Source organism: Carassius auratus, chromosome 14 (genome assembly GCF_003368295.1).
Source record: "Carassius auratus strain Wakin chromosome 14, ASM336829v1, whole genome shotgun sequence".
Classification (NCBI taxonomy): Eukaryota; Metazoa; Chordata; class Actinopteri; order Cypriniformes; family Cyprinidae; genus Carassius; species Carassius auratus.
Genome location: NC_039256.1, coordinates 9,289,123 through 9,313,163, shown reverse-complemented (window position 1 = coordinate 9,313,163; position 24,041 = coordinate 9,289,123). Strand labels below are relative to the sequence as shown.

General features: G+C 37.2%; 1 protein-coding gene and 1 long non-coding RNA gene across 2 annotated transcripts in view; one reads left to right on the top strand and one right to left on the bottom strand.

The window, feature by feature from the left end:
• Window positions 1-24,041, top strand: part of LOC113113542 (NACHT, LRR and PYD domains-containing protein 12-like) — a 245,285-nt gene that overhangs the window by 71,260 nt on the left and 149,984 nt on the right. The window lies entirely within an intron of this gene.
• Window positions 22,462-24,006, bottom strand: LOC113113548 (uncharacterized). Its single transcript, XR_003293604.1, has 3 exons — window positions 23,866-24,006; window positions 22,635-22,727; window positions 22,462-22,522 (listed from the first exon to the last, which is right to left on the bottom strand). It is a non-coding gene; the product is annotated as an uncharacterized LOC113113548 (long non-coding RNA).

The following is a 24,041-nucleotide window of genomic DNA, read 5'->3' as shown; positions in this document are numbered from 1 at the left end:
CAAAAGACTATGTATAATGTCTGGTTAACTTCATTTATTAAGTAGATACAGTCAAACCAAAATTTATTCAAAACACACCTTTAACATTACACATTATCACACTTTAATCTCTATAGTTTAGAAGATGGTAATAAAATATGACAAGAACTGAAGAGTTAAACATAAGAACAAATTAATCTTGATACTGTTAGATAACTTTGATAGAAAGGTATGTAATGAATTACAATCAACCAAAAAATATATATATATTCAGACGGCTGTAGTATGACAATATTAACACATCTATCAATATTTAGTCAGGCAAACCTTAGCCTTAATAAATGCCTGTTGTCTCCTGGGCATGCTGTCATCCTGGTCCATGCAGACTTAGTTTGAAAAATAGTAAAAAATATACAAAATTATATCTGGTCTATGAATATTTTTTGGTTTGACTAAATATCCTTTATTTATTTTCACACTTAATTATGCCCAATAGAGCTTGGGAAACTACGTCACTGCGCTTTGCATTCTGGGTAGTCTCGGCCATTTTTGGGGACACGCTTATCAGTAAAAGTGAAAGTGACATGACATACAGATCAAGTGTGAGATTACATATAAAGAAAAACTCAACAAGGAAGCAAAGATGCGGTACTTAGAAAAAAAATCAAGACAATCAACGAACTCAATCTGCACGAACACAAAGAGTGGTCGGATGATCTTAAAGATCTGCCGCTCGTAACCTTATAAATATAAAAAATATTTATATTTTATTTACTGAGAACAAAAAACATGAATGATTAAAACAATGTATAAAAGTTGGCATCACAATAAATGCATACATGTACAAGTCAACAACACATGAAACAAAGCTTCATTCAAACTTATTGAACACACTTAAATGACTCTGTGTAGTAACAGCTGCTCTATGTGAAATCACGCACATGAAATCACGATCGTGATCGGAATAGCCCTAGCAGCATCTGGTCCTGATGAGACAGTAAAGGGCAGGTGGAGTGATGGAGTGTCTCATCTGTGACTCTCGATCATTTCCAGGATGATGCTGTGGTCTTCTCCATCCTCAGTGCACACACCAGTACAAAAATACACATACACAATACAAAAAGTCATTACTTTATTCTTTTGTTTCAGGTTTTCCCTTTTTTTTTCACCTTTCCTTGCAGGTCCTGCTCCACCACAAAAGATCTGCAGCAAATGCACAGAAATCAAGAATAAGAAAGGATGTGTAATAGTTGTTTAAAATTACATTAATTAAAATAAAATAATACTTAAGATTTAAAATGTTTCATTTATTTTTGTAGTGTACTTACACAAATCCTTTGATGGCAGCATTCCTTCATCAGTTACTCTACAGCAGATAAACACACATGTGTGTCTCATCGGTCCCTGTAACATCCAGACAAGAGTCAGTCTCCTCTGTCATATCTGTGATATACTGCATTTACATGTTGAACTAATAACTGATGCAACTCACTTTTTATCCAACACAAAGGTTCCCTATATTATCAATATTGCAAGCAAATGGACAAATAAAATAGATAACTTATGTTTAGTTACTTTACATAGATTTGTTTGTTTACATGACACACACTCATCTATAGCAGTGATGACAAAAGTAAATTCTACACAATATCACACTGTAACGCTGAGTCAGGGGCGTTATGATCCATAAGCAGCTTTATTTCAATAATCAACAGAGTAAACAGAAACAGATCAATCAGGGGCGTTAGATACCACGTAGACAAATCAGAATCATAAACCTTGACAGAGCGTAGAATCAGGGCTGGCGGCTGGCAGGCAGAGACGAGAGAACAAGGCAGTGGTCGGTAAGGCAGGCGGCAAAGAATCAGAGTCCAATAAGCAGTCCAGGTCATACACGGGAGATCAAACAATGGGAAAACGCTCGGCAATGTCTGCATGGGCAAAACAAGACTTCGCGTTTGAGAGAACAGGGCGAGTTCATTAAATAGGGGATGGAGATGAGCAACACCTGTGCAGGTAATCAGCTCCAGGTACGGGGTGTTATGGGAAATGGAGTTTTGAAAGAGGTTAATACTCGGGCGACGGTTCCCTCTGGTGGTGATCGGAGGGAGCCACAGAGGTTGTGTTTGTGACACACACACTCAGACCCCTGTTTCATGTCTGTTAGATGTGCTCATCTACAATACTTATCAAACATTATCCAGTCAGATGATAAATAGACATTTTAGTAATAGTCTTCAAGAAGTATATATGGTTTATGTAAATCCACTATTGAGTCGTGTACTTAATGGAGCTCCCGTGTTAGTTATGCATTATTGCTGCAGTCTGGAATTGAACGACTGGTTTCGTCTGGTCAGAGGAGAACTGGCCCCCCAACTGAGCCTGGTTTCTCCCAAGGTTTTTTTCTCCATTCTGTCACCGATGGAGTTTCGGTTCCTTGCCGCTGTCGCCTCTGGCTTGCTTAGTTGGGGTCACTTCATCTACAGTGATATCATTGACTTGATTGCAAATAAATGCACAGCCACTATTTAACTGAACAGAGATGACATAACTGAATTCAATGATGAACTGCCTTTAACTATCATTTTGCATTATTGACACACTGTTTTCCAAATGAATGTTGTTCAGTGCTTTGACGCAATGTATTTTGTTTAAAGCACTATATAAATAAAGGTGATAAAACATTTATAGCGAAATCACAAATATGCTATATTATGTAGGTGAAACATGGGGATAACGTCTTTAGACCTTTTGCTTAGCGTTCGTTTTTGCTTAGACTTTGCATTCATTTTGGCGTCACTTTGACAGCGAATAACTTTACATCTGAGGCGTTTAAAGACTCCGTTTGTCCATTATTTATTTCTAAAGATACACGACAATGTATAAAGGGCTCCATTACCTTCTATGTTACATTATGGCCCCGTATAAACAGTTTTTGTAAAAATATGCTAACGATTGCGTCATAACCACTCGACTCTCTGTCGCATTACTGTACAGACAGGAGGAGAAGCTCGCAGTCTGTGAGTCAGAAGAGCCAGACTGTCCTTATAATGATTAAACTGCCCAACTTAATAGAAACAGATTAGCGCCCTAAGTCCAGAACACACAGACAATAAAAATAATTTAAGACTTTTTATTGAATAGATTGCAAACAAGTTGATGTTCCTGAATTGAAATTTGGCGGTATGGTTCTGTTCAGGGAGTCCTCTGACCTTTCATGAGCACCATGACATAGACAGCAGCAGCATTAGGGAACGCTCACACAGTTTAGGACTGTGAGAGCTAAAATGTGAACAGAGCAGGCAACATGACATAAAGCAAATGCCACGTTATGCATAAGGAGGAGCTGGGGAGGTGGTGGGCAGAGAAGCGAGCAGCAAGCATGTATGAGCAAACTGAATGTGCTTTAAATAGGGCGCCTTGTTTGAGCTTTGGCCATTGAGCAGCGAGGGAAGTTAATCAGGTAATGCAGCTCAGCTGAAGCAGATCAGCTGACGGGACAGTGTTGTTAGCAAATAGCATTAGCAGCGTCTAGACTACCTGGCCTGCCAGAACTGACGCTGACGCTCGATTCAAACTCACCTAAAGCTTCTCTACAGTCTTCAGAATCCTCTCCTCACTTACTAAGATACTTCCAATTACGGAGCTCAGAGCCCTCTCCCCGGGCAGCACGCCAAATACATTAAGGTTAAATGTAGGATGTCACTAATAAAATGTATATGTTCACCTTATTGTCAGCTTATTACATGTCTGTGTTTTGAGAGAATGGAGAATTCAGGTGACAAATTATGTTTTATAAACAAAGTTTAGGAGAAGCACATTGAAACTGTCTATCAGTGTCGAGAGGAGGTATACACACAGACGAGAGCTGATTCACTGAGTTACCTCAACAGTTTTCTGAATCCCTTGACCAACCCGTTCCTCACACTCGGCTGAGGATACTGGGGATAACTGTTTTGGCAAAATATGCTTATTATTATTATTATTTTTATTTTTTTACTCTATTCGATCATTTGTAAGTTTGAACTTGTGAAAACAACTGCCACAGGTAATTGGACATTATGTATTTAATTATTAAAGATTTATTCTTGCTGTTTTATGGTAGATTACAATATATAAATCAAAATATGTATTGCAGAAGAAAAGATTTAGCCCCCAGCACCCGTTTCACAGATTTAGGAGCTAATTTTAGTGTTAAAATGCTTTGTGAAATACTGTTAGAGCAAAAATTTAGGAGTCCTAAAATTAGGACTGACACGGCCATTATTTTTAAGTTTCTACTAAATCAACAAGTCGAACGTTACTTTTAGCCTTAAGATGTTTTGTGAATACAAAACGTTGTACATTAGAGGCGAAGCTTTACAGCAGCACTAATTATAGTTAGGCTAAATATAAGCAATTCTGCTTTAAATATGAGCGAGTGGTGGTTCGCACGGTGACAAAAGCTTGTAAAGTGGGATGATTTCTATTCTACCTGATTCGACCTGTTAGAAATAAGGCCGTCCTGAATAAGGTGCAGTTTGACCAATCAGATGAAAGGGGCATTTTAGTGCGCCCACTTGTGCGAATGAAATATCAAAGCCATAAACCAATTTATAAATCACAAACGGCAAATTCTAATTTTCCATTTGTTAAACCAAATGAAAAAATAAATAATAATAAACAAACCATCTTTTTTATTTTACATTATTCTATTCCAAATAGGAAATTCAATGATCAAAACATGCACAGACCCAACATCTTGGATAACCTGACGTCAAGTAAATTAGCAACATTTTTTCATTTTTGTGTGAACTATCCCTTTAATGCGGAAAACCTGAAAATTTAAAATACTTCACTTACTTGCAACTGTATAAATATTATTACAATTGTAAATAATGGTTTTATGTCATTAAAAATATAATTTATTCCTGTAATAAAATACTGAAATTATTATTCTTTACTCAGTATCACATGATCCTTCAGAAGTCATTCTAGTATGCTGATTTATTATCAATGTTGGAAACAGTTGTGCTGCTTATTTTATTTTATGTTTTTTTTTTTTTTTTGTAGGACCTGTGATACTTTTTTTTTCAGGACTATTTAAATATAAAATTAAAAAGAATAGGATTTATTCAAAATATCCATTAATATTTCAAACAATATACACTAATTTTCAAAAGTTTTATGTCAGTAATTTTTTGACTTTTTTAAATAAATTAATATTCTTTTCAGCAAGGAATGTGTTAAATTTATCATAAATTTATAGTATATTTATTTTTTTAACAAATGCTGTTCTTTAACAGTGATCACAGAAATTAATTATATTTTGTACATTAAAGTACATTATATTAAGTACATTAAAATAGAAAATCATTATTTTAAATAGTAATAATTTCACAATATTGCTGTTCTTCTGTTTTTTTTTTTTTTTAATCAAATTTATGCAGTGTTGATGAGCACAAGAGACTTCCTAAACTTTACAAAGCTATGCTTTCCAAACTTTTGATCGGTATGATTAATAGTGAGATATGTGTGTTTTAAACATTTATTTATTCTAGATGATTCTGGACAAGATTGTCTGGCCAAGGGATGAGGATGTTGATGAGGATATACCAGTGGCGAGGTCAGAAATTTTAAACTGAGTGGACCTTGGTGGAATAGGGTGGACCTCAATGACTACTCTCAAATTACACAAATTTTACAATATGGGATAAAATCACTACAGTTCAGATGAGTTAAATGGGATTGATTGTTGGCCAACAAATTCATGAATATACAACAAAATGCATTTATAACAAGCAGCTACAATGGTTATTGTAAGGAAGACAAATATAGATATTGTACTGCTATATGACCACTGTAGCAAGACATCAGTGTTCAGTAATTGTGTTAATTTTAAACCGGAATAACCTGGTTCACTAACTTACTGTGCCACGGCCAAATTTCTGACAGCATTATACTTTGAGAGCGATTAGATGTTGCTTACATTCAGGGGCGTAACCATCTTTTCAAAAGTCAGGGGGACAGAAATTACATATATATATATATATATATATATATATATATATATATATATATATATATATATATATATATATATATATATATATAAAACATTACAATATAACATTTCTATAATCTGTATAGCCTACCAGTCAACAGTTTTTGAAGAGTAAGATTTTTTATGTTTTTATAGAAGCCTCATCTGAAAAAAAGGTAGTAATGTGAAATATTTTTACTATTTAAAATAACTTTTCTATTCAAATATATTTTAAAATTTTATTTTTCCTGTGATCAAAGGTGAATTTTCAGCATCATTACTCCAGTTTTCAGTGTCACATCCTTCAGAAATCAAATCATTCTAATATGCTGATTACCAAAATTTAAAACAGTTGAGTAAGTTTTTTCAGTGTTCTTTGATGAATAGAAGGATCCAAAGATCAGCATTTAAGTGAAATAAAAAGACTTTGCAACATTATACAGTATATCATTCAAAATCTTAGAGTCAGCATAATTTATATTTTTTGGAAAAGAAATTATAGAAACGAATACTTTTATTTAGGAAGGATTCTTTAAATTCATCAAAAGTGATGATAAAGACATAATTTTACAAAATTATTACATTTCAGATAAAGGCTGTTCTTCTGAACTTTCTATTCATCAAAGAAACCTGAAAAAAAAAAATCTACTCAGCTGTTTTCAACATTATCATTATTATTATTATTATTATTGTTTTATTTTTTTGAGTAGCAAATCAGAATATCAGATTTATTTCTGAATGATCGTGTTACTGGAGTAATGATGCTAAAAAAAATCAGCTTTGAAATCTCAATAAATTACATTTTGAAATATATTCAAATAGAAAATATATAGATATTTTAAATAATCTAGTAAAACTATTACACAACTTTACTGTTTTTCTGTACTTTTGATCAAATAAATACAGGCTTGGTGAATAGAAGAGACTTGACAGGTATAGTGGATATGCGCATTAATAATTTGCTTAGAAATCTATAACTGGACAATAACAAATAATAATGATTTTTTTATATACTACAAACACTTTTTTCACATAAGTTATAATAGTTTCTATACTGTAATAAATGCTATGTCAATTAGCACTGCATTGTTCATATACTTTATTACCTGCTGGAGATGAGTTGAAAAACCATATATTGTTGCAATCGTATGTTAAATGTCTTTGTGTTTCCAAAAGTGTGTTTTTCTGTGAAAACAACTGTTTTCATATAGCGATAGCTGGACGCTGTTGTCCATATTAGGAGTTTCCTGTTATGACTTTCAGCGTGAGAGCGCACTCAGGCATTGAGTATGAATGAAACACACATTGGAGGAGAGTTTAGCTCTCCGTGATGTTCATATTGCCTTCTGGGTCCGAATAAAATATCAGGTAATGTTGCTTTTCTCGACGATAAGCCCGGTTTGATGTTGATGTTTCAGGTTATGTTCTTGTTTATATATATATATATATATATATATATATATATATATATATATATATTTAATTAAAGATGTCTGTTTCGACATGCTCATCTTGTGTCATGCGTGTTAAAAGTTTACTTCACTAGCAGACGTAAACTCATCTTCCCACCCCCCGACAATACGCGATTGGCTAAACAGTACTAATAAGCTTATTGATTGGCTGTTGCAGTAAGGCAATTATATGAAAAGGTTTTCGCTCTACTGTAGTTATTTTTTATGTAACTTCTTGTACGTGTTTAAGTGTTCAGTATGTCACATATGAATGATTTTTTTCTGCTTTCCCACATACATTTTTTTTTGTTTGTTCTGATTGGGTGGGCCAGCTGTCAGTTTGAGTGGGCCAGTGCCACCCTGGCCCTTATGTAGCCTAGCCCCTGGGATATACTCAGCTTGGAGGAACAACAAAAAGCACTACATTTTCTCCGAAGATTCATAGAGAATGGTATGCCTTTTTTTTTGCTACAACAACGTTAAGGGGCTTTCACACCTTGTACTTCTAGAAATTTGGTAAACTAGCCGAGAACTAATTTCCCAATTGGGCCATTTTCCTGATTGCTAATTGGGTCTCCAGTAGGGCTGTGCGATTAATCGAAATCGAAATAAAATCGCAATTTGAGTGTGCGTGATTTCTAAATCGCCTTATAGCACGATTTTCTGCAGCCCTGACCTCCTGCAGTATGTTATCTGAACCAATCAGGATGCAGCGCACCTGAGTGGAGCGCAAGAGCAGAGCACTGAGAGCAGACTGGGCATATGCCTAACTCCAGGTTCACACACTCTGTCTTGGATGCGTAGCATTTATTTTTATTTTTTTATTCGAGCCCATGTTAATGGAACAGAACGTTCACACTGCACGCAATAAAAAGATGAGAACAGAAAAGGTTGTAACAGTTCCAGAGTGTGTTCACTATTACTGGCTGTCTATAGCTGTTTTGGAATTATCTTCCTGGTCACCAGGGGGCAACACCCTCAGGTTAGGGGTTGAGAATACCCATATAAAGAAGAATGAGTGATCTAGCTGAGAGAGGGCCATGTGGAGGCTTGACTGAGAGAGGGCTCACTCTTTTTACTTAAGAGGGGTTTTGAGTTGAGGCTCAATGTTTATGCCTCTTTTGGCTATTATTTGAGGAACAGTGTGTTCGCAATACTCAATGTAGGCCATATTTCCTCAATTGTGTTGTTTGGTGTTAGCCGGAATCCTGGTGTTCAATACGGACTTAACCCCAGCATCAAATCTTCTTCGAATGAATCTTTTTTGGGTGGATTTTGTTTACTTTTTTTCTAGGGATGCACCGGTTGACCGGCCATAAATCGTAAACTGCCGGTTTTTGGTCTTTTCTCGCCCGATTTTTCCGGAAGTGCGCTCGCGTGCACAGACTACATTGTAATCGTTCGCTATGTCACTTGTGTGAAAGCATTTCAAAATCTGTACGCAGGATACAGGCACCCGATCAGTACTGTTACTACATGTCTGAGGCCCAGAAAGCAGGAAGCGATCAGCCGTTGGTGTACTGATGCACAAATAAGAGCCTTTCCTGCGCACTGAACACGAGTAGACCGTGAAGAGATGTTCAGCTCAACTTCTCACGTGTTGGATGAGAAACGAAATGGACTAAACTGTGACAAAACTGAAATGTGTTTTTTTTTTTTTTTTTTTTTACTTGCATACACGTTTGAAAAGCCAGAAATAAATGTCAGGTCTGCATTGGGATGATTTTTTTTAATTTTACCTTAAAATTACATAGACTTTATTTGATTTAAAAATTACCTGCTGTAGCACACTGAAAAGAAAAAGGCTCATTCATCCAATTAGAACATTTTAGGGTAATAATTCACATCTATGTTTTTTTTACTTGAGGCAATAAGTTATTTAATTTTCATTGGCTCAAGTAAAAAAAATATAGATGTGAATCATTACCCTAATTTTTTTTTTTTTTAATTGGATGAATGAAACACTTTGCATCTTTGTTTTATTCGCACCAACATTATTTGATTTTAACATTTTGGAAAATGTATTTATATAGCATACTTTTATTTAGTTTCACTGGTAAAGACCTTTAAAAAAAAAAAAAAAAAAAATTAAAACCAAATTTAAAAACCAAAATACTGAATGCTGAATAAGAAACATGTTATTGAATCTGTGTTGATTGTGTTGTTTGGATTATAGACCTATAGAGTTATTGCCTTTAATTTCACATGGTTACAGTTATTCTTTAAATTTAAGGCCAGTTCAGTGTAGTTTCAAACCAATTGAAAAACAAAAGCTAAATGCTGATGTCTGTATATTTGTATTGAATGTAGGCTACTTATTGTGCAGTTACTGCTGTTAATTTCAGATGGTTACAGTTATTGTTTTCAATAGCCAAAAGTAAGTTTTGCCTATTAAATACCAAATATCTTGTTTATGCACACTTTTCTTCTTACTTGTTTGTTGCTTAAAAGATAAAAAAAAAAAAACGAAATCGATATTGGAATCGGCCAGTTTGCTTGTAAAAAATCGGTATCGGAATTAGCCATGAAAAATCATGATCGGTGCATCCCTACTTTTTTCCAACCTGGCCAGGAGGACTACAAGTTTTGGCTGAGTGAGTTTTTCCGGTGATGAGACTGTGGTAGCAACGGATCTAATTTTGAACTGAACTTTTGTGTACTAACAAGCGGATTGATCGTCGCTGGATTACAGGTTCATTTTTCCATTACACACGTTATGCGTTTACCTTGTATGGATTTAACTAATGTTGAAGGTCTCACTGGATCAGGTTTTGGGTGATTGTAAGCTATTATTGTTGTTTGGTGTTGTGATGTATTATTTTGATATATATTAATTTTGAGCTGGTGGTTGGCAATTATATTTGGATGTGATTCCCCCCTTATTTTTTATATTTTTTTACAGAGATATTATCCATGCTTCCATCAGTACTTATCCACACAGCAAAAGACTGGTGGATTGCTGAGAAAACCTGGGTAAAAACTTGGACTCAATTTAAGACTCTCTTCTTGCGATCGTTCTTGCCTGATGACCATGAAGTCGAAGCTGAAAGAAAAATCAGGGAGCGAAAACAGGAAATAGGAGAAAGTATACGCACTTTTGTTTATCAATACAGAGCGTTGTGCTTAAGACTGAAGCCTTCTATGTCTGAAAGAGAAATTTTACAAGCCACTCTCCGAAACTGCAATCCTCGTATAGCTAGCGTACTACGGGATACCGTATCCACAGTGGACGAGATGGTTAGAGTGGGAACATTGGTGGAGAGAGACCTCAATGAGGAGAGAGCATATTGGAGACAGAGGCAGGCTGAGCAATCACGAAAACCTGCTGTGGTTGGAAGAGCTGGTCGAGGTCAGCATGATGGTCAACCTATTGCTCTCTTGGATGGAACTTGTGAGCGTTCTATAACTCCTCTGACATTACCTCTAGTTATTCGTGGTTATCCCTTTGAAGCTTTAATAGATACCGGCAGCACTTACTCGTTGGTACAAGAATCCCTTTGGCATCGTATCAAGGAAAGACAGGAAGCTTGGCAGTCTGCTAGAGGGCAGACGTTTTCCCTTGACAATGGACACCTTCAGCATGCCTTGGGAAAGGTAACATTAGAATGTACATTGCATGACCATGTTTATCCTTTTAACACTTACATCATGAGAGATTGTGATTTGACTTTTCCCTTGATAACAGGCCTTGATTTCTTGAATGTATCTGGCATGTCCTTGGATTTCCATAGCGCAACATATTCTTTGCCCAAAGGGGATAAGGTGCATCAGTTTTCCACCCCTTCATCTTCACACAATACTGACTTCTTTTCAACTGCAACCAGATTACATTTAGCACTACCTGCTGTTCAGATCAATGAGGCCACCAGAACTATCATTAAAGATCTAGTCAGTTCAGCAGATGCCTTACCTTCCCAGAGACATCAATTGGATAGCCTTCTCGTTGATTGGCCTACAGTGTGTACTGATTCACTGGGAAGAACTTCAACCATCAGGCATCGCATCAACACCAGTGATAAAGTTCCTGTGAGGAAACGGGCAAACCCTACCCCAGTTCACAAGCAAAAATTAATTGAGGATGAGGTGTCGAAGATGTTAGAAAAGGGAATCATTCGTCCATCCACTTCCCCGTGGGCTGCACCGATTGTATTGGTGCCAAAAAAGGATGGTAGTTTGCGTTTTTGCATAGACTACAGGTCCTTAAATGCAAAAACTCCACTAGATGGTTTTCCTATGCCTCAGGTGCAGGACATTCTTGTCTCTTTGTATGGAGCCTCGGTTTTCAGCATGTTAGATCTGAAGAGTGGTTATTGGCAGGTGTGTATGGAGGAAGATAGCATTCCCAAAACTGCTTTTGTCACCAAATCTGCCCAATATGAGTTAATTTGTCTTCCGTTTGGTTTGAAAAATGCTGCTTTGACTTTTCAGCAATTAATGAATACCATCTTACAAGAGCTAATAGGTAGATGTTGTTTTGTCTATACAGTTGATATTGTTGTGTACTCGGCTAATGTTCAGGAGCACTTTGGGCATTTAAGACAGCTGTTCACAAAGCTGGAAGCGTCTGGATTGACCTTGAACTTAAAAAAAATGCAATATAATAAGAAAGTCCCTTTCGTTCCTTGGTCATGTCATCTCAGAAGGAGGAGTAAAGACGGAACCCTCTAAGGTTGAAGCTGTCCATAATTTCCCAACTCTCAAGAATGTGAAGGAAGTCCAGCGATTCCTTGGCTTGGTGGGTTGGTATCATCGCTTCATACCTAATTTTTCAGAACGTGCAGCACCTACCTCTTCATGCCCTGAAAAAGAAGGATGTCTTGTGGGTATGGACTCAGGAGTGCCAACAATCATTTGAGTGGCTAAAGGAAGCTCTGCAGAAAGCTCCTATACTTAGACCTCCAGATTTCAGTCGGCCCTTTAGAGTGCAAACAGATGCCAGTAATGTTGGTTTAGGAGCAGTATTAACACAAGAAACTGATCAAGGGGAAAATGTAGTAGCGTATGCTTCCAAGCTGCTGCAGAGTGCTGAGAAGTCATACTCCACAGCTGAGAAAGAGTGTCTCGCTGTGGTATGGGCTGTGGAGAAATGGCGAGAGTACCTCGAAGGACGACACTTTGATGTGCTTACAGACCATTCTGCACTCACATGGGTTTTTAATCATCCAAGACCCACATTTTGGTTAACAAGATGGGCCATTCGGCTCCAAAGCTTCGATTTTACGGTAAAGTACCGTAGAGGGCAGTGTATTGTTATCCCTGACACGCTGTCACGAGTAATGGAAGAAGAAATCCCTGGGACTATTGCTCTCTCTCAGGCGATCAGTGCCCCATGTAACTTACCTTTGAACTATTCCTACACAATACAGAGAGCAGTGTCTTCAATTTGTCCATGCAAACCCCTTGCCCGGACATCTGGGACGCATGAAAACCTTGAACAGATTGCTGGAGGTGGCCTATTGGCCAGATATTCGGAAGGATGTCTGGAAGACCTGTAAAGAGTGTCAGACGTGCCAGCAGTATAAGCCACGGATCACCAAACTTGCAGGTCGACTTCAATCAACTCCCATTGTTGAACCAGGCTTTATGTTAAGGATTGACCTAATGGGGCCTTTTCCCAAAAGTACTCACCTGAATGAATACCTGCTGGTGATTGTGGATTATTGCAGCAAGTGGGTGGAGTTATTTCCTTTAAGATCTGCAAAAACACCCTTGATTTCAAATGTCCTGATGAAGGAAATCTTTACCAGGTGGGGTACTCCAGCATATCTAGTCTCAGATCGAGGACCTCAATTTACATCTCAACTGTTCAAGACACCTGCAAGCAGTGGGGTGTGATCCAGAAACTCACAACGGCTTACCATCCTCAGACTAATCTGACTGAGCGAATAAACCGTACCCTTAAGACCATGTTAGCCTCCTATGTGCAAGAGAACCATCGCCAATGGGATAGGTGGATCCCTGAATTTCGGTATACCCTAAATTCGGCATGGCAGGAGTGCACTGACCACACACCTGCTGAAATTGCAATTGGCAGAAAACTGAAAGGTCCCCTTGAGCGTCTTGTCCACAAATCTCCAGACCCTGACCAAGCCACTTATAACACCATTGAGAGACAGAAGGCCTTATTGGATTGTGTCAAAGACAATGTGAGTAGAGCCCAGAAGAGACAAGCCAAGTATTATGATCTCAGAAGGAGACTAGTCCAATATGAAGAAGGAGACTTAGTATGGGTACAAACCCACCCATTGTCTCGAGCAAGTGATGCTTATATGGCAAAGCTGGCTCCCAAGTGGCAAGGACCTGCTAAGTTATGTTAAAACTTAATAAAGTCAATTATCGAGTAAGAATGGTCCAGGAGCCAAATAATGTTGAGATCTATCATGTAGAGAAGTTTTTTTTTTTCTATCATGTAGAGAAGCCCTTTTCGGGGCTGTCTAGCCTTTTTCAGAAGGGAGGGGTATGTAACAGTTCCAGAGTGTGTTCACTATTACTGGCTGTCTATAGCTGTTTTGGAATTATCTTCCTGGTCACCAGGGGGCAACGCCCTCAGGTTAGGGGTTGAGAATACCCATATAAAGAAGAATGAGTGATCTAGCTGAGAGAGGGCCATGTGGAGGCTTGATTGAGAGAGGGCTCACTCTTTTTACTTAAGAGGGGTTTTGAGTTGAGGCTCAATGTTTATGTCTCTTTTGGCTATTATTTGAGGAACAGTGTGTTCGCAATACTCAATGTAGGCCATATTTCCTCAATTGTGTTGTTTGGTGTTAGCCGGAATCCTGGTGTTCAATACGGACTTAACCCCAGCATCAAATCTTCTTCGAATGGATCTTTTTTGGGTGGATTATGTATACTTTTTTCCATCCTGGCCAGGAGGACTACAAGTTTTGGCTGAGTGAGTTTTTCCGGTGATGAGACTGTGGTAGCAACGGATCTAATTTTGAACTGAACTTTTGTGTACTAACAAGCGGATTGATCGTCGCTGGATTACAGGTTCATTATTTCCATTACACACATGTTATGTGTTTACCTTGAATGGATTTAACTAATGTTGAAGGTCTCACTGGACCAGGTTTTGGGTGATTGTAAGCTATTATTGGTGTTGTGATGTATTATTTTGATATATATTCATTTTGCGCTGGTGGTTGGCAATTATATTTGGATGTGATTCCCCCCTTATTTTTTATTTGTGTTTCATTTTTGTCTTTGATATTAGACGAGTTGTCACAAGGTTATAAATAGAAAGGTGCGAAAAGATTTAATATCTTGCGCTTGAGCACAGAAAGAGTTGTGAGTGCACAGGACACAGGTTGAGCGAGAGGAGAAACATTGTAAGGCAGCATATATCTGATCCTTATACAGTCTATGATCTGAGTATGCGCATCTGGTTTTGTTAACAGAGCAAAGGGAATCTGCGTGCGAGTCAGTGATGCGCGGGTTGATCCAAAATGAGCGGGTGCCTGCATTTATGAGTCATTCAAAAATATTTTAAATGATATCCGGGTCGCGGCCGCATTTTTGAAATACATAGGCCTACACTTTATTGGCTGAATAACTGTTGAAGATGACGCACGAGCTCAGTCTGCACGTAGAGATGGAGGTGCTAAAGAAGACTGCATGGGGAGCAACAGCGCTCTTTTTGGTAAAATATGATTTTGATGACTTCATTAAGAATGTTTTACAGGAAACTCTTTTTAAAATATTTTCGTTTTGTATAAATTGTATCTTAATTTTGATCAATGTTTTATCAATCAGTTGCCCGTATTTAATAAATAAGAAGCAAATATATGGCCTAGCAGATAATGTAATAAGGCGCCGGCACGATCACTTGCATTGCATGTGAACTAAACTCAGCGTGTGCCTCACAGTTTTGAGAAATATAGGCTTTATATTACAGACAGCTTGAAATGTTTACTTTTAAATGAAAATACTCAAACCAAAATAAATGGGCTACTCTCTGATGATGTAATCCATATGAGATGTGCATTTCTCTCTGGCGTTCATGGCGAGTAAACTTCATCTTTGCAGCAACACAAAAAACACCAGTTTATTACTTAACAATAAAATGACTCCTTGCATATTTTCGAACCAGCAGGCCGTTCTGGGTTGAGCGAGACCCCACGGAATGAGCGAGTGGATCGGGATATTCAGAAATGCGCTTTCCACTCACGAGCTCTGATCGGAACAAACCAGAGCCATATGTCTGCTGACCTTGCAGAAACATAAAAATAGACATAGCCAGACTAGACTATTTTAGTACAAATTAAGAGCTTACTAATGATTTTTTTTTTTTTATTCTTGACAAAATTATAATATATTAAGTTTTGTTGTTGTTGGTGTTTTTTTTTTTTTTGTTTTTTTTTTTTGCCTAGTTAGTTTTGCCTACGTTCCTATGGCCCAATGACACTACGATGAGCATTTACTTTTTAAAAATGCGGGTCGGGTACAATATTTAATTGTTATTTTTTTGCGGTCCGAGTTGCGGGTGGGTTAGTGAATACGTCAGTCGGGTGCAGGTTATTAATACATTGACCCGCGTCACAATAATGCACTCTCGTTGCTGCTTCTGAACCACTTACACATAACTTATTGTATACGCACTGCAGTTGTGTACAGTGACCCTTGGGCATTTATGACTGTAAAGCATGTCTCTGTGTGTCAAAATCGTGATTAAAATCGAAATCGCAAAATTGATCAAAAAATCGTGATGTTTTTTTTTGTCCATATTGCACAGTCCTAGTCTCGAGTATAGTATAATTTTTTATTATAGAAATAGCTGTGTTGACTAGGGATGTCCGGATCAAATGTGTGTGTCCCTGATCCCATCTAAATAGTGAAATATTAAGTATAGGCAGACGTAATACTTTATGTATGTATTGTGTTATGGAAATCTGACCAGATGTCTTGAATAGCATCTGTATTTGTAGCATCTATACATAAATAATAATTTACAAGCATGGATAAATACAAACGAACAAAGATGTAAATAATCAACAGTGCTTTATGATTTTCAGATAAGTGTAACTCTATTCATGTGCAGAAATTGAATTATCAAATGTTACATTCTGCATGAATGTAGGCGTATAGTAGCCTGACTACGTCAGACTTCCTACTTCCGCTCAATTTCATTTTGCTTCTGTACTCAGTCTGATAGAAGCTGTGTCCAAATTCAGGGTCTGCATCCTCCTTAGGATCCTTCCTGCCCAGTTGAAGGAGGATGGGTCCTCCGACGGCCGCAAAAACCGGAAGTCGGTGTTTGTGAATTTGGACAGCCTACCCTTCTTTCAGTTCCCTCCCTTAACCGTTGCTCATATCCTGTCGCCTAGCAACCGTGACAGCGCCAAGCAAGACAAAAGTGAAGAGATCATCGTTCTCTCCCCGGAGCTTTATAAACACTTCTGTCTGCTCTTTCGTCCTTAGAAGCGTTAAAAACAGCTTCAATCACTAACAAATAAGCTGTGTGTAAGGGGATATTCACACAGGCAGTAAGGAAGAAGCTAGTTTACGAAAGTAAATGTTGTTGTTTTTTTTACATATACACGTACAAATGTAAAAAAAAAAAATGCTTAACGCTAAAACAAAATGCCTAACTAGAAAACCACTGAAAATATATATTTTTGAAAAGCCAGTTTTTTAAAAAAAATCGATACTCCTCCCCCACTCCGCTACCGCTCGCTTCGTCCTGCCGAAAAGAATTATGGGATAGGTAGGACGCGAAAGGATCCACCACACCCATCCTTCCAATTCGGGGAAAAGGAGGACTCATTTGTGGGCCGCATTTTAAGGATCCTACGAATTTGGACAGCATTCGTCGCGGCGCTGTGACGTAACATCCTTCAAATGCGTCCTCCGAAGGATGTAGACCCTGAATTTGGACACAGCTAGAGTGTCAGAGCTTTCTGTTTGCCACCGGTCTGGAAACAGCCGGGCCAATCAACAAACAGAGGGCGGGCTGAGAGCCGTGACGTAGATGCGTAGATTAACTTCACATAATCTGCAAAAGTCGTTTACAGCCATGTTCACTCCGGTATTTCGCTCGCATCATCATGTGTTTACAACAGGTTTACAGTGGAAGTTCAATCATAGATTTGAGTTCGATGCATGATGTCTGTGCTTCGATGCGGCTGTACAGGCGCATAACATACGTCATAACTAAACGTATCTGATTGGCTTACGGTAACCAATGATTTTAAACTTCAAACAAGGGCCCCCCAGCGAGAGAGAAAACACTTCTCTATTGTGCCATTCCAGACTCTGTCTACGAAGCAAAGTGAAGTAGCAGAGTCTGGTATCACCAGGCTAGGCGTATAGGTGGAGGGAATTAAAACAAATATTTTAAAGACCAGATAAGTCCTGCCACTGCACCACATAAAATTACCATAAAGATTATTATTTGACAGTTGATTGAACAAATAAAAAAGGTATTGTGAAAAAGAAAAGGGAAGCAATAGCTTCAGGGGGTATTCCAGAAAGAAGGTTATTTGACATTAAGAGTAAGTAACCTCAACTTTCGCTTCCAAAAACGGAGGTAACTTTCAGGGTAACCATGGCAACTCACTCTCTGGACCAGCTCATGATCCAGGGTTAGTTTGCTTAAGAGGGATTCAGATGAGTTTCATATATATATATATATATATAATTAATATAGTTATTAATATAACCAAATTTATGTCAGTTATATAATATACAATATTATTTATTAATTCAAAATAATTAGAATAAATAATAATAATAATAATAAGTTATGTTAAATTGTAAAAGTTAAATGTTACATCAATTAAAACATTTATTTCATTGTCATCTCACACATGGATCTGCATTCAATTAATTAGAATCAAACAAACAATATAATATTTTTTAAAGATTACTTATTAAACGAAAAGATGATTGCACAACCACCAAATAGGTGGTGATGTGTAGTAAGTAGGTTATGTAAATCGCCACTAAACAAAAGAAGAAGAGGAAGTAGAATGGCAAGCTTTTTCTTAGCATCTGTTTCCATGGTGACTCATCGATTCATCGCTCTGTTGAGAATGTCTTGTGTTTTCACTGGAAACATACTCTGAGTTGGCTGAACTTACTCCCGGACTCGTTTTTGGAACCAGCATACCTCGAGTAAGCAAGGTTTGGGTTAATCAACTGAGAGTTCAGGGTATATGTGACGGTAAGTTAACCTTGCTTTCTGGAATACACTGCTGGAGAGGGCAAGGCCAAAATAACAAACAAAAACAATCTAACTGGATAATTTAAAACTTAAACTTAACTAACAAAGAAAAGAGAAATAATAACAGAATCGTACCCTTACTCCCTTTCCTGGCCCCAAAGAAAATGAAAATGGGGGTTCATGAAAATGGGGTTCAACAAAAATGGTGCCCATCTCCCCACAGCTTCCAAATAAAACCCAGCTTACAAATAAGCAGGTATTAAAGTAACTAATAAATGTCAACAGCAGAAACACATTAAAGAAAACTGCTTTTCTGATAAATCATAACAATAAAGACTGTGTCTTTGGACATAACAAATGTAAAATAACTCTAGTCTTCACTGTATAAATTTAATTTTTAAATGTAATGTTTGTTCAAGCCACATAAGAGATTGCCTTTTGTTTGATAACTCTCAAAGGCATATAGTCAAAGCTTCAGATATTATAAAGGTACATCCACTTAAAGGCAAATAATCAGACAAAGTAGTTATAATTGTTTACAGATATAACAATCTGTTTATGAGAATACTCACAATGGTGGGCATTTTCATAAAATTTTGCATGTTTGTGTCTATTCAGGGAATAAAAAACAAAGAAATCTAAACTAATTCACATGCTGTCTGCCCACATTCACAGAGAAAAGTGTGTGACTTATAGACCAGTCATCTGTGACTGACATGCTCTAAGCTCACTTGAATGAGATCAAACACAAACCTTATTATTGACAGAACATTGTGCAATGTTACTATTGCTCATGCACACCTTGTGATTCCAATGCTAAAATTATGTATTTTGCAGCCCTAAATCCTATACTTAGACCCCCCCCCCAATTCTTGCACTTAAAACACTAAAAACGTTTTTTTTTTTTGTGACTTTAGGCCTCCATAATGCTTGAGTGTAAAATCTTTTGTAATGATGTATAGTTTGTTAATCCCTGTAAATAAAACTCAGAAAATTTGAACTGACGTAATCAAAGAATGCTTCAGGGAGAAGCCATCTTCCCACAGATTAACAGGACAAACTTGTGTTGATTGTTTTGTACAGTGGGGAGAACAAGTATCGGATACACTGCAAATTTGGAATGTGTAGCTCTCATGAAATCCAAAATGAACCAATATTTGGCATGACATTTCAAAATTTCTCACTTTCAACATTTGATATGTTATGTCTATATTGTATTGTGAATAAAATATAAGTTTATGAGATTTGTAAATTATTGCATTCCTTTTTTATTCACAATTTGTACAATGTCCCAACTTCTTTGGAATCAGGTTTGTACTTATAGGCAGGGCCAAGGGGTAGTAATAAAACCAGCAGGCAAACTTACTTGAAGTTGCATATCACACCTACTCCACAATGCATGGTAGCTAACATAAAGGATTGTGCTCATAAGAGCCAATAACGATCAGCCGAAATATGTTTGATGATCCTTGAGATTTGTTCAGGACATCCCTAGTTTTGACTATTTTCTTTTTTTACTTGGTTAACCACATATTGCTAAATTATTTTAAAATATTTTAATGCTCATTTAGAATCTGGAGAGCGTCTGAAGTCACTTCTCACATTCTGGACTGGGTGGGACGTGCTGTCATCAGACCTGGAAGTTGAATTTGTTGACTGTGCTTTGCCACAGGCATCTACCTGTTTTTTCACTCTAAAACTATCTAAAAATGTAGCAACATATGAGGAATTTGAGCGTGAGCTGATGGCAAGCATCACTTCATGGTACTCTGATTTTGGCAAGATTTAAACACTGCATACTGAAACCGTTTTGAGAGTTTACAGATATTTCATCTTGAGCCAGTAGTTCTGATGGCAATTTCAGATTCAAAGTTGTTAGCTATTCGTTTCAATAAAAATGATTATACAGTTAGCATTTGTGTTTTGTTAGCAAGAGGCCAAAGTTATGTCAGACATTTGCGTAACATGTTTTGGTGTTTATTTGTAACAAGTTTACATGAAAGTAAACAAAATAAAATTGAAACAGTTTTGAGAGTTTACAGATATTTCATCTTGAGCCAGTAGTTCTGATGGCTGATAGCAGTTTCAGATTCAAAGTTGTTAGCTATTCGTTTCAATAAAAATTATTATACAGTTATAAACAAAATAAAATTCAAATGTTTTCAATGTTTTGTCTTTCTGTTCATTTCATTTAATCATTGGGTTGTTTACCCACTGCATATTTCTGGCATTTAATCATTCATTATATTGGACAATATGTCCACTGTTTCACTGTATGTATTTATTACACTGGAGAAAGAACCATGGGGATATGGTAGTCTTTGTAATTCAAGGTCAGTCAGTTGCCTTGGAAGGTTAACTTCAGGGACTGCAACACCCTCCTCATGGTGACCACTTGGACCCTCCCAGTCGATTCCGTGCTCCAAATCAACCTAATGTAAGAAAAGAAAGTGTTGGTAATATCAATGCTGATCATATAGAATAGGGGTAGGCAATGCTGGTTAAAGGGCATTTCATGTCCGACATGTTGAGTGTGGGGTCTCTGGGTCTCACCCCTAAACCCTACCCACACTCTGACGTGGGCAAATCAGGTAATGCTAATTTTGGAACCATTCCAGAGTCCTGATACTCATGATAACTTTCGTTAACTATACATTTAGTAAATCCACTTAACTAACTAATTGCTCTGATAATGATGCCATCAAATGAATTAAGCTTACTGCAAAAACAGAAGTTCAAAGACAATATTTGAAAGATGGCTGCATGGTTGTTTCTCTGGAGAATAAGGTCTATACTTGTATGTGCCCTAAGGTAAACCACAATCACAATCTACTGGGCCCTCTGACCAATCATTGCAATCATTTGCAGAGGGCTCGTGGAATTGAACTGATTCATACAAGTCGTCCGAGAAACCTCAAAAAAAATTACGAAGCTTTAAAATAGCATAATAGGGACACTTATTTGGAATTTTTTTTTTTAACTCAAGTACATAGGTTGAGAAAGTGGACTATGTACAGAGGACTATAAAATATCTTTCCTAAGGGTCCTGGCACAATATTTCTATTAGTCAGTACAGGGTGCCCAGTTTACCTTTGGCACCAGTCATTGACAATGCTGTGGATAATCCTGTTTTCTTAAGCAAGGAACACACCAAACCGACACCAGCCAACTAGTAGAGATGAAAGCAGACTGCAGAGTTGGCTCATGTTGGCAGCATCTGGGTCCAAAGTTGCCCTAACACACCAAGCCGACAAATCATGTCGAATCCACTGAAAAATAGCCGACCAACGTCGGCTTGGTGTGTTCCGCGCTTCAGCCTAATCTGATAATGCATCTCACACTGTAAAAAAAAATATGCCTCTCCAACATAAACATTTCTAGTGACCCGTTGCACCTAAAATTTTTAGTTGGCCCAATTTAAGTTGCGGAAACCAACTTTTTTGTGTTGTGCTGACTACCCCTGCATGTAGACGGAACTTGAAATAGAATGTTGTGTCAATTAAATATTTTCTGTTGACTAAACATAGCTTGTTGGGCCAGCAAGCAGACTCAAATTGAAATAAAATGTTGTATTAAATATTTAATCTTGGTCAAAATAGTCTATTTTTCATTATTTCAAATAAATTACACACTGTGCTTTGATAAAGAAGATTTTATGTATTTATTTAAATACATATGAACTTGCCTGTTAGGCTCAAGTAAAATATTACACAAGTATTCAAACAGTGCCAAAACAAGCATTATGAGGGCATTTGTGAAGTCTCCCAGATTGTCCATGACAACTTCCTCCTCCAGTACTACAGCCACATTGGCCACTGTGGGATATGGTCCCGAGTTGGTAGAACTGTCAGTCACTTCCAGGATCCCCATTTTCATGGCGTTTGTGTGTGGCCCCAGTGCCTCAGTATCCTGTGAAACACAATAAATGACTTTTAGTGTCAGACTGAAAGCATAATGTCTTATGCAATCACTACTGCATCACAAACAGTAAGACCATAATAAAGATATTCAAATTAATTACCTTAATAGTCTTTGAAATTGAAGCTGGCTCTCTCAAGTACAGTGGAAGACCACGAAGAACAGAAGACCTTCTATAAGTAGTTAGATCTGTGGTCTGCCAAAAAGACCATCAATAAGACATTATTATGTCACTTAATTAACAAAGAAGTTACAAATATACTCTACCAACAGTTTAGGATCACCTACTCTTTTCACCATTGGGCGTCATTTCAACCAACTTCATGAAATAGTTACCTGAAATACATTAAGATTACAATCTGCGGGGGATAATCAGCTAACAAGTGCAGCAAGTCTACAGATCCCTTAAAGAGATACTCCACAGAAAAATGAAAGTTCTGTCATCATATACTCGCCCTCATGTTGTTTCAAACCTGTATGAATTTCTTTCTTCTGCTGAACAGAAAGGAAGATATTTAGAAGAATGTCAGTGGGGTATCCCTTTAAGACTGTTGGAATAACATTCCCAGAGTCTACTTAGGTTAGATACTGAGAGTGGTTTTCTAACAGTCCTAAAATAGATCTCAAACATGCTGTGCGCTCTTGGCTGTTTTTTGTTCAGTCATATTGACCAAAAGCATGTCAGGTGACTTTCATGAGGCTGATCAAGATTAACCAATGGTGAAATTAGTCAATTTTGCACAGTATGTAGGTGCTGGTCAAACGGAGCTATATGATAGGAGGAAAACAGCTTAATACTACACCAAAATATTTCTCTCTAATGCATACATTTTGATCTCAAGGTCATAAACAGGGAAGTTGACTGCTTTGCCTATTTTGTTATCCATACCAATTGAAACAATAAATTAGCACCATAATCAAAATCTCACCGAGTTTCCATGTACACTCCATGTAAATAAGATAAAGTAAACAATACATGTGACATCCCACAAGCAAAAAAATAAGCCATCATCTCTGAACGCCATTTATGGCATACATTATATTATGTATTTGCGGGATTTGAACTTGTATTGTAGATCATCAACATCAAGTATACATGGAACCTTTTTGATAAATTCTGATCATATAATGTAATTCTATTGCTCACATAATACGCATTGGATAAATGTCACAAGACAAAGTATCAACTCAACTGCCAGAGACCTTGAAATTAAAATGTTGAGTTTTTGTGGAGCAGTGAGCTGTTGGCAGTTTCTTCTCTTACACAGGTATCAGAAAATTATGTTACACTGTTTAACACTGTTATATTTTATACAAAGAAATGATTAACATACCTGGGCATCCAGTTGTTCCAGAAGTTCATCCAAGTTGTTTCACCTTCCCTGTCTTGCTTTGGCTCTGTACATCTTTAGCAACCCCTGGGTGTGATTGTCCAGCGATGCCAGGAATGGCTAACTTCAGGTCAATACGGTAGAAGCAAATTATTTCCTAGCCTAAATTATCAGTCACT